This window comes from Oncorhynchus gorbuscha, unplaced genomic scaffold (assembly GCF_021184085.1).
Source record: "Oncorhynchus gorbuscha isolate QuinsamMale2020 ecotype Even-year unplaced genomic scaffold, OgorEven_v1.0 Un_scaffold_963, whole genome shotgun sequence".
NCBI classification, from domain to species: Eukaryota; Metazoa; Chordata; class Actinopteri; order Salmoniformes; family Salmonidae; genus Oncorhynchus; species Oncorhynchus gorbuscha.
In genome coordinates, this window is record NW_025745898.1 from 45,387 (window position 1) to 56,651 (window position 11,265).

At 45.0% G+C, this 11,265-nt stretch overlaps 1 pseudogene; it reads left to right on the forward strand.

Moving 5' to 3' along the window:
* LOC124020879 overlaps nt 1–10,495 on the forward strand; it is a 53,032-nt pseudogene extending 42,537 nt beyond the window's left edge.
* The last annotated feature ends 770 nt before the right edge of the window (nt 10,496–11,265 follow it).

Sequence of the window (11,265 nt, forward strand, 5' to 3'; positions counted from 1 at the left end):
AATAATAATAAGGCAGAACAGTTGAAACTGGAGCAGCAGCACAGTCAGGTGGACTGGGGACAGCAAGGAGCCATCATGTCAGGTAGTCCTGGGGCACGGTCCTAGGGCTCAGGTCCTCGAGAGAAAAAGAAAGTGGTAGTTGGCAAGTCAGTTAAGAACAAATTCTTGTTTTCAATGGCGGCCTAGGAACAGTGGGTTAACTGCCTGTTCAGGGGCAGAACGACAGATTTGTACCTTGTCAGCTCAGGGATTCAAACTTGCAACCTTTCGGTTCCTAGTCCAACGCTCTAACCACTAGGCTACCCTGCCGCCCCAAATGTCAATGATATTTCTATTTGTGGTTTAATTTACTTCTAACTGTGCCTTTCATTAAGGTTTTCGACTGCGTTTTATTTTTGTAATTGAAAACCTTCATGGGTGGCACTGGGTAGAAGTAAATTAACCCACGATACAAATATTATATACATTTTAACTGACCGCGTTTTGATGAATTTGAAAATATAATCTTGAAGGCCATTAAAAAAAACGGCGTGGGACATGATCCAGAGAGTAGGCGGGACTTTCATACCATATGGTGGAAATGATTTCTGTGTATGTATGGTGTTATAGTGTAGGAACAGATTGTTACATAGTACTTACAACTCTGACACCTAGTGGTAGTAGGGTGCAATTACACATTGATTTGTCATGTTTTTCAATGCTATTATGGTATAAAGTTTTACACACTATGGTGTAACGACTTTGTTGTCGAAAGGAGGACTGTCTTAACTTTACTTCAAGTCTACCTTTCCAATCCCATATCAACCCCATTTCCCTGGGTCCTAGGCACTTGTGTAGATCTGAGAGGATTGGATAGGTGTAAGGAATATGGTGGTAGCTTTCACCTGACCTCTGATCTAGGTCAAAAATACACAGGTTAGGACAACGTAATAATTCCATGCGAAGTGTTCTAAAATAAACAAATTCATTGGTCCAGCACCGTTGCTGATTCTACAGGATTAGTATTGTAAATGTGACCAGCGGTCAGGACATTAAGTAATAAAGTGGCGGTAGTGTAGTCATTCTAAACACATTTAAATGAATAGGATGAGAGAAAACAGTTATGTACTAGCTGAGTAGTTAGCTGAAACTTTCTGCAATGCTAACATCCACTTCCAGTCATTTTCGCTCGTATTGCTAGTCCCATTGTTTAGATTTTTTCCGCATTTTTTGCAAGGATTTATGGGATATTAGAATCCTCTTGTCCTTAACCTGTAGATTTACAAACTTTTGTATTTGTTTTTCTATTGAACCTTTGTTCTAACAGGGAAGACATGTTGAGACCAACGTCTCTTTTACAAATGTGCCCAACATACTACAACATCGTAATATATATATATATATATATATATATATATATATATATATATATATATATATACAGTACCAGTCAAAGTTTGGACACACCTACTCATTCAGGGGTATATATATATATATATATATATATATATATATATACAGTACCAGTCAATGTTTGGACACACCTACTCATTCAGGGGTATATATATATATATATATATATATATATATATATATATACAGTACCAGTCAAAGTTTGGACACACCTACTCATTCAGGGGTTTATATATATATATACAGTACCAGTCAAAGTTTGGACATACCTACTCATTCAGGGGTTTATATATATATATATATACACAGTACCAGTCAAAGTTTGGACACACCTACTCATTCAGGGCGTTTCTTTATGTGACTATTTTCTGCTGCTTTCCCTTCATATGGGGAGCACGTTCCATCTAATGAGTGAACATGTAGTTCATCTTAAACATTCTTACCAGAGTTTGTTAACAACATGTGTTTCGTTTTGCCCATATTAATATAATAATATATGCCATTTAGCAGACGCTTTTATCCAAAGCGACTTACAGTCATGTGTGCATACATTCTACGTATGGGTGGTCCCGGGAAGCACAAGTTTTAAATCAGCAAGGTATTCCTGAATAGCTATAAAATCTTACTGTAGTTTTAACACATCCAGATTAACAGTTGGGACAGTTAATTATGTATTAGCATACATCATTAAAAATAAGAAAAACATTTTTTAACCTTTATTTAACTAGGCAAGTCAGAACAAATTCTTATCATCCGCGCATAGATGAAGTTTACTTTTTTTTACAGATTGACCAATGGTGTTTATATAAATAGTGAAGAGAATACGTCCCAAAATCAAACCCTGTGGTACACCTTTATTTTATTTTTTATTTTTTTATTTCACCTTTATTTAACGAGGTAGGCTAGTTGAGAACAGGTTCTCATTTGCAACTGCGACCTGGCCAAGATAAAGCATAGCAGTGTGAACAGACAACACAGAGTTACACATGGAGTAAACAATTAACAAGTCAATAACACAGAGAAAAAGGGGAGTCTATATACAATGTGTGCAAAAGGCATGAGGAGGTAGGCGAATAATTACAATATTGCAGATTAACAATGGAGTGATAAATGATCAGATGATCATGTACAGGTAGAGATATTGGTGTGCAAAAGAGCAGAAAAGTAAATAAATAAAAACTGTGGGGATGATGTTATGCAGGTGAATGAGGACCCAAAAGCGACTTGGCGAAAACAGAGTCTTTATTCCAGTAAAGGAAATCGGCAATACTCCCCAGACAAATCGGAGCAGAAAACAAAACATAAAAAAACTAATTCCACTCGTAGTGACGAGGACAGACTGGAGACTCGACCATAAACTGTAGGTTGCCTCGGAAGGCACCGACCGTAGCAGACTCAGACACCTGCTCACACGCAGCATCTGAGGGAAACAAGACACAGCACGGCGAACAATATACAAGGATCCGACAGGACAGAAACGGAAGACAAGGGGAGAAATAGGGACTCTAATCAGAGGGCAAGATACGGAACAGGTGTGAAAAGATTAGATGATTGAAAGGGGAATAGGAACAGCTGGGAGCAGGGACGGAACGATAGAGAGAAGAGAGAGAGGGAGGGAGAGAGAAAAAAGGGAACGAACCTAAAAAGACCAGCAGGGGAAACGAACAGAAGGAAAGCATAATGACAAGACAATATAAGACAAAACATGACAGTACCCCCCCACTCACCGAGCGCCTCCTGGCGCTCTCGAGGAGGAACACTGGCGGCAACGGAGGAAATCATAGATCACAAACGGTCCAGCACGTCCCCGAGAAAGAACCCAACTCCTCTCCCTCAGGACCGTAACGGAAAACGATAAAAAGGGAAACTAGGGTACTACTCTAAAAAAAAAAAAATGAGACACGGGTAGAGAACTGAAAGCTTTAGAGCAAACAGGACCAAACAGGCCAGGAGAGTAACAACTAGGGACAGACTGAGACACAGCAAGGGCAGGAACAAGACCAGGAGAGATGCGGTGGCAGGGAACAGACTGAGACCCAGCAAGACCAGGAGCAGAAGCAGAAAAAAATTACCAGACTTATTCTGCGCGCAGTCCGAACACGCAGCCACGAAACGGCGCGTGTCACGCTCCTGAGTAGGCCACCAAAAGCGCTGGCGAATAGAAGCAAGAGTACCTCGAACGCTGGGATGGCCAGCTAACTTGGCAGAGTGAGCCCACTGAAGAACAGCCAGACGAGTAGAAACAGGAACGAAAAGAAGGTTACTAGGACAAGCGCGCGGCGACGCAGTGTGCGTGAGTGCTTGCTTAACCTGTCTTTCAATTCCCCAGACTGTCAACCCGACAACACGCCCAACAGGAAGGATCCCCTCGGGATCGGTAGAAGCCACAGAAGAACTAAAGAGACGGGATAAAGCATGAGGCTTGGTGTTCTTAGTACCCGGGCAATAAGAAATAACGAACTCGAAACGAGCGAAAAACAACGCCCAACGAGCATGACGCGCATTCAGTCGTTTGGCAGAACGGATGTACTCAAGGTTCCTTTGGTCAGTCCAAACGACAAAAGGAACGGTCGCCCCTCCAACCACTGTCGCCATTTGCCTAGGGCTAAACGGATGGCGAGCAGTTCGCGGTTAGCCACATCATAGTTACGTTCCGACGGTGACAGGCGATGAGAAAAATACGCACAAGGGTGGACCCCATCGTCAGTATCGGAGCGCTGGGACAGAATGGCTCCCACGCCCACCCCCGACGCGTCAACCTCAACAATAAACTGTTTAGTGACGTCAGGTGCAACAAGGATAGGAGCGGATGCAAAACGCTTCTTGAAGAGATCAGAACAACAATCATACGACCGGTGAGGAGGAAGGGAGTTGGTTCTGGACCGACTGAAGACCGTGCGCAGACCATGATATTCCTCCGGCACTCCTGTCAAATCACCAGGTTCCTCCTGAGAAGAGGGGACAGAACAAACAGGAGAAATAGCAGACATTAAACACTTCACATGACAAGAAACGTTCCAGGAAAGGATAGAATTACTAGACCAATCAAAAGAAGGATTATGACACACTAGCCAGGGATGACCCAAAACAACAGGTGTAAAAGGTGAACAAAAATAAAAAGAAATGGTCTCACTATGGTTACCAGATACAGTGAGGGTTAAAGGTAGTGTTTCACATAATATACTGGGGAGAGGACTACCATCCAAGGCAAACATGACCGTGGGCTCCCCTAACTGTCTGAGAGGAATGTCATGTTCCCGAGCCCAGGCTTCGTCCATAAAACAGCCCTCCGCCCCAGAGTCTATTAATGCACTGCAGGAAGCTGCCGATCCGGTCCAGCGTAGATGGACCGGTAAGGTAGTACAGGTACTTGACGGAGAGGACCGTCTAGTAGCGCTTATCAGTCGCCCTCCGCTTACTGATGAGCTCTGGCCTTTAACTGGACATGAAATGACAAAATGACCAGCGGAACCGCAATAGAGACAGAGGCGGTTGGTGATTCTCCGTTCCCTCTCCTTAGTCGAAATGCGAATACCCCCCAGCTGCATGGGCTCAACACCTGAGTCAGTGGGGAAAGATGGTAGTGTCGGAGAGAGGGGAGACACAGTTAACGCGAGCTCTCTTCTATGAGCTCGGTGACGAAGATCTACCCGTCGTTCAATGCGAATAGCGAGTTCAATCAAAGAATCCACGCTGGATGGAACCTCCCGAGAGAGAATCTCATCCTTAACCTTAGCGTGGAGTCCCTCCAGAAAACGAGCGAGCAACGCCTGCTCGTTCCAGTTACTGGAGGCAGCAAGAGTGCGAAACTCTATAGAGTAATCCGTTATGGATCGATTACCTTGACATAGGGAAGACAGGGACCAGGAAGCTTCTTTCCCAAAAACTGAACGATCAAAAACCCTTATCATCTCCTCTTTAAAGTTCAGATAATTGTTAGTACACTCAGCGCTTGCCTCCCAGATAGCTGTGCCCCACTGCCGAGCCCGACCAGTAAGGAGTGATATGACGTAGGCAATCCGAGCTCTCTCTCTTGAGTATGTGTTGGGTTGGAGAGAGAACACTATATCACACTGGGTGAGAAAGGAGCGGCACTCAGTGGGCTGCCCAGAATAACATGGTGGGTTATTAACCCTATGTTCCGGAGGCTCGGAAGACCCGGAAGTAGCTGGTGGCACGAGACGAAGACTCTGATACTGTCCTGAGAGGTCGGAGACCTGAGCGGCCAGGGTCTCAACGGCATGCCGAGCAGCAGACAATTCCTGCTCGTGTCTGCCGAGCATCGCTCCCTGGAACTCGAGAGTAGAGTAGAGAGAATCCATAGTCGCTGGGTCCATTCTTGGTCGGATCCTTCTGTTATGCAGGTGAATGAGGACCCAAAAGCGACTTGGCGAAAACAGAGTCTTTATTCCAGTAAAGGAAATCGGCAATACTCCCCAGACAAATCGGAGCAGAAAACAAAACATAAAAAAACTAATTCCACTCGTAGTGATGAGGACAGACTGGAGACTCGACCATAAACTGTAGGTTGCCTCGGGAAGGCACCGACCGTAGCAGACTCAGACACCTGCTCACACGCAGCATCTGAGGGAAACAAGACACAGCACGGCGAACAATATACAAGGATCCGACAGGACAGAAACGGAAGACAAGGGGAGAAATAGGGACTCTAATCAGAGGGCAAGATACGGAACAGGTGTGAAAAGATTAGATGATTGAAAGGGGAATAGGAACAGCTGGGAGCAGGGACGGAACGATAGAGAGAAGAGAGAGAGGGAGGGAGAGAGAAAAAAGGGAACGAACCTAAAAAGACCAGCAGGGGGAAACGAACAGAAGGGAAAGCATAATGACAAGACAATATAAGACAAAACATGACAGATGAGGTAGGTGAAAATGGGTGTGCTATTTACCAATAGATTATGTACAGCTGCAGCGATCGGTTAGCTGCTCAGCTAGCTGATGTTTGAAGTTGGTGAGGGAGATAAAGTCTCCAACTTCAGCGATTTTTGCAATTCGTTCCAGTCACAGGCAGCAGAGTACTGGAACGAAAGGCGGCCGAATGAGGTGTTGGCTTTAGGGATGATCAATGAGATACACCTGCTGGAGCGCGTGCTACGGATGGGTGTTGCCATCGTGACCAGTGAGCTGAGATAAGGTGGAGCTTTGCCTAGCATGGCCTTGTAGATGACCTGAAGCCAGTGGGTCTGGCGACGAATATGTAGCGAGGCCAGCCGACTAGAGCATACAAGTCGCAGTGGTGGGTAGTATAAGGTGCTTTAGTGACAAAACGGATGGCACTGTGATAAACTGCATCCAGTTTGCTGAGTAGAGTGTTGGAAGCAATTTTGTAGATGACGTCGCGAAGTCGAGGATCGGTAGGATAGTCAGTTTTACTAGGGTAAGCTTGGCAGCGTGAGTGAAGGAGGCTTTGTTGCGGAATAGAAAGCCGATGCTTGATTTGATTTTCGATTGGAGATGTTTGATATGGGTCTGGAAGGAGAGTTTGCAGTCTAGCCAGACACCTAGGTACTTATAGGTGTCCACATATTCAAGGTCGGAGCCATCCAGTGTGGTGATGCTAGTCGGGCATGCGGGTGCAGGCAGCGATCGGTTGAAAAGCATGCATTTGGTTTTACTAGCGTTTAAGAGCAGTTGGAGGCCACGGAAGGAGTGTTGTATGGCATTGAAGCTCGATTGAGGTTAGATAGCACAGTGTCCAATGACGGGCCGAAAGTGTATACAATGGTGTCGTCTGCGTAGAGGTGGATCAGGGAATCGCCCGCAGCAAGAGCAACATCATTGATATATATAGAGAAAAGAGTCGGCCCGAGAATTGAACCCTGTGGCACCCCCATAGAGACTGCCAGAGGACCGGACAACATGCCCTCCGATTTGACACACTGAATATGGTGATTGACAGAGTCGAAAGCCTTGGCAAGGTCGATGAAGACGGCTGCACAGTACTGTCTTTTATCGATGGCGGTTATGATGTCGTTTAGTACCTTGAGTGTGGCTGAGGTGCACCCGTGACCGGCTCGGAAACCGGATTGCATAGCGGAGAAGGTACGGTGGGATTCGAGATGGTCAGTCACCTGTTTGTTGACTTGGCTTTCGAAGACCTTAGATAGGCAGGGCAGGATGGATATAGGTCTGTAACAGTTTGGGTCCAGGGTGTCACCCCCTTTGAAGAGGGGATGACTGCGGCAGCTTTCCAGTCCTTGGGGATCTCAGACGATATGAAAAAGAGGTTGAACAGGCTGGTAATAGGGGTTGCGACAATGGCGGCGGATAGTTTCAGAAATAGAGGGTCCAGATTGTCAAGCCCAGCTGATTTATACGGGTCCAGGTTTTGCAGCTCTTTCAGAACATCTGCTATCTGGATTTGGGTAAAGGAGAACCTGGAGAGGCTTGGGCGAGGAGCTGCGGGGGGGCCGGGGCTGTTGGCCGAGGTAGGAGTAGCCAGGCGGAAGGCATGGCCAGCCGTTGAGAAATGCTTGTTGAAGTTTTCGATAATCATGGATTTATGTACTTCAAGACATTCAGACTTAACCCCATGAATTAGGATGAGTTCTGTCACTAAGATAATCATGAAGCCATGAACAGGCATCAGAGCTCAGCCCTAATCAAGGACAACTTACATAGTGATCCCATTTAGCCTTTCTGATTTGTTTTAGACAATGATTCCTCAGTTACTTAAAAACTTACCAGTCCAGACCTAATCATGTGTTCCTGGCCTTGACCCAAACATCAACTGTTTTATGAATGACTTCTGCAACTTCCGGAGTGTACCAGGCATTCGATTTACCTTTAACCCTTCATTTTCTGAAAGGAACATGATTATCCGCAATAGTATTGAAAACATCTGCAAAGTGTCTCAAAGCTAAATCAGGTTCAGAGATATCTGAAGTACAATCAAGCCTCTGATAGGCTGGGTGGAATTGTTGCCATATTGTGGACAACTATCTAATCCTCTAACATCTCCACAAGAGTCTAGCGGGCTAGAGGCTATATGGGGTTGGTTTGAGATTCAGCATCTGTGATGAGGACACATCTAGCATCTCCTCTCCTCCCTAGCTTCTTGGATGACATTGAGATCATGCTGAAATGGCGCCCCGGTGCTGTATAAGTACCTGTGGAAGTACGTGTGTATGTTTGCTATGGTGGGCCTGCTGGCGGCAAGTCTACTGCGAATGGTCTTCAAACGACCGACCTACACAGCCTGGAACCACACCACGGTGAGATACCCCTACAATGGCCCTGGTCCCTGTTCCTGGCTGGCTAGATGGAGGGCTTCCCTTTCCTTCCTTCCTTTTGACCTTCCTAACTTCCTTCCTAACTTCCTTGAAGTACATTTTTTCTCTCAATTGCTTGATTTACACTCATGTTCTTTTTCACTCTCTTCTTATACCTCCCTCTTTCTTTCTTTCTTTCTTTCTTTCTTTCTCTCTTTCTTTCTTTCTTTTTTCTTTCTCTCTTTCTTTCTTTCTTTTTCTTTCTTTCTTTCTTTCTTTCTTTTCACTCTTTCTTTTCTCTCTCTCTTTTCGCTCTCATGCCCCTATACAAGGTGCTATCTAGAACCTAAAAGGGTTATTTGACTGTCCCATTGGAGAACCCTTTGAAAACCCCTTTTGGTTCCAGGTAGAACCCTTTTGTTTCGGGTAGAACCCTTTTGAGGGCCGCACACTTTAGGAGCTCAGATGCAATAAATGAATAACCTATAAACCAAGGTTTGGACAGACAAGCTGTCTTCATCAGGGTGTAATGACAAACACTGCAGAGTGACTAGTTTATATTGTGTGAAAGGACACACAGGTGGTAATCATACATGGGTGTGGCCTGATATCATTGGTTAATTCTCAGATATAAAAATAACATACCAAAAACATGAATGGATAGCTTACGATCATAGATGCAATCTGGCTACATAAGCCTACAAACATTTACAACAGCAAAATCACAATAATCACAAGAATGGCTTCAGATCAACGTCTACATTGAGACCGAAGGGAGCAAGGGTCTTTAAATTAAAACCTCTCGTTTTAACAATAAATTGTCGAGGTCACCCCTCTCCTAGGGTTCGATGCCGATATAACGTAGGGACAAATCGAGTGGTTTGCTTCCAAAAAGTGTGCTATAACTGGGTAAGTCGAGTTTTTGTACCTAATGGTGCTACGATGCTCTGAGATACATACTTTTAATTTGTGTTTTGTTTTACCCACATCATTTTTTACCACAAGGACAAGTTATAAGATAAATAACTGCCTTAGTGGAGCACGTAATAACACCTTTCATTGGGATCCGTTTCCTGTTTGGGGGTGTTTGATGGATTTACATTTATAAGTGCCATTACATTGAGCACAGACGTTACACTTGTAGTTTCCATCCAGTAGGGGTGCAAAATAGACGATGATGATCTTGGTGTGGTAAATCAGAGTTTACCAGTTGATCTCGAGGCTTCTGTCCCGCGAGAATACAACCAAGGGAAGGTCCGAAAACACATTACCGATACTGTCATCGGATCTTAGAATGTGCCAATGTTTGTGAACGATTCCCTTAATTTGTTCAGAGCACTTTGAATAGCGGGTAGTTAGAATGCAAGAATGCTACTTTTTGCCAGACTGACCCTTGAAAAGATCATGTCCCCCTGCATTGTTTATTATTATACCCTGATGAAAACAGCTTGTCTGGCAAAACCTTGGTTATTAGGTTATTCATTATTATAAATTGTTCAAGTGTTCTACTCCAGCTGGCCAGCACCTCGCAAAATAGGTGTGCTTTCTTTTTGTGCCTCTAGAAGAACCCTTTGAGTTCCATGCAGAACCCTTAACACAGAGGGTTCTACATGGAACCAAAAAGGGTTCTACCTGGAACCAGAAAGTGTTCTCCCATGGGGACTGCCGAAGAACCCTTTGGAACCCTTAGTATGTATGTCTTCCTCTCCAGGCATCGGAGACAACTCTGGAGTACCCAGGCTGGGCCCTGGGCCATGTTGGCCATGCTGATCCTGGCTGCCACCCTGCCTGTCCCTGTTGGGCTACTTCCACTCCTGGCTGAAGAACCGTGGCATGGACACCGAGGGGGAGCTCGCCAGGCCAGGAGATAGACAGAGAGAGGTACACCAAGTGCAACTCCAGCGACACCCTGGACTCCAACTCCCAGCATACCCCTTCGGTGGAGGATGATGGCCGACCCAGGGCTAGCTTCCTACCACTGGGCCTTGACCACTACAGACTCCTCCTACAACAGGAAGACGTGGAGGAGGAGGAAGAGGATACGATGTGAGAGAGGGGTTTGAGAATCAAGGGACGAAGAGAGGAGAGTGGCAGTCGGAAAGAGAGCCCCACTTTAGAGAGACAGAAAGAGAGAGCGGCGTCTCTTGACTGAAATAGTGGAAAGGACTCCACTTATATCCCCAGACTTTTAATTGATAAGGAATCTTAACCATGTATTACAATGTATATGACCGTTCATCCATATTACCAAAGAAACCTAACATTAGCACAATGTAATAACCTGTATCCTTAGTGCCAACGCACACCTATCATAAGTGACCTATCATAAGTCACGTATCATAATTGACCTATCATAAAGTCACGTATCATAATTGACCTATCATAATTCGACCTATCATAAGTGACCTATCATAAGTAACATCATAATTGACCTATCATAAGGACCTATTATAAGTGACCTGGGGTGGCAGGTAGCCTAGGGGTTAGAGTGTTGGGCCGGGGAACTGAAAGGTTGCTGGATCGAATCCCTGAGCTGACAAGGTAAAAATCTGTTGTTTTGCCCCTGAACAAGGCAGTTAACCCACCTTTCCCTGGTAGGCTGTCATTGTAAATACAAATTTGTTCTTAACTGACTTGCCTA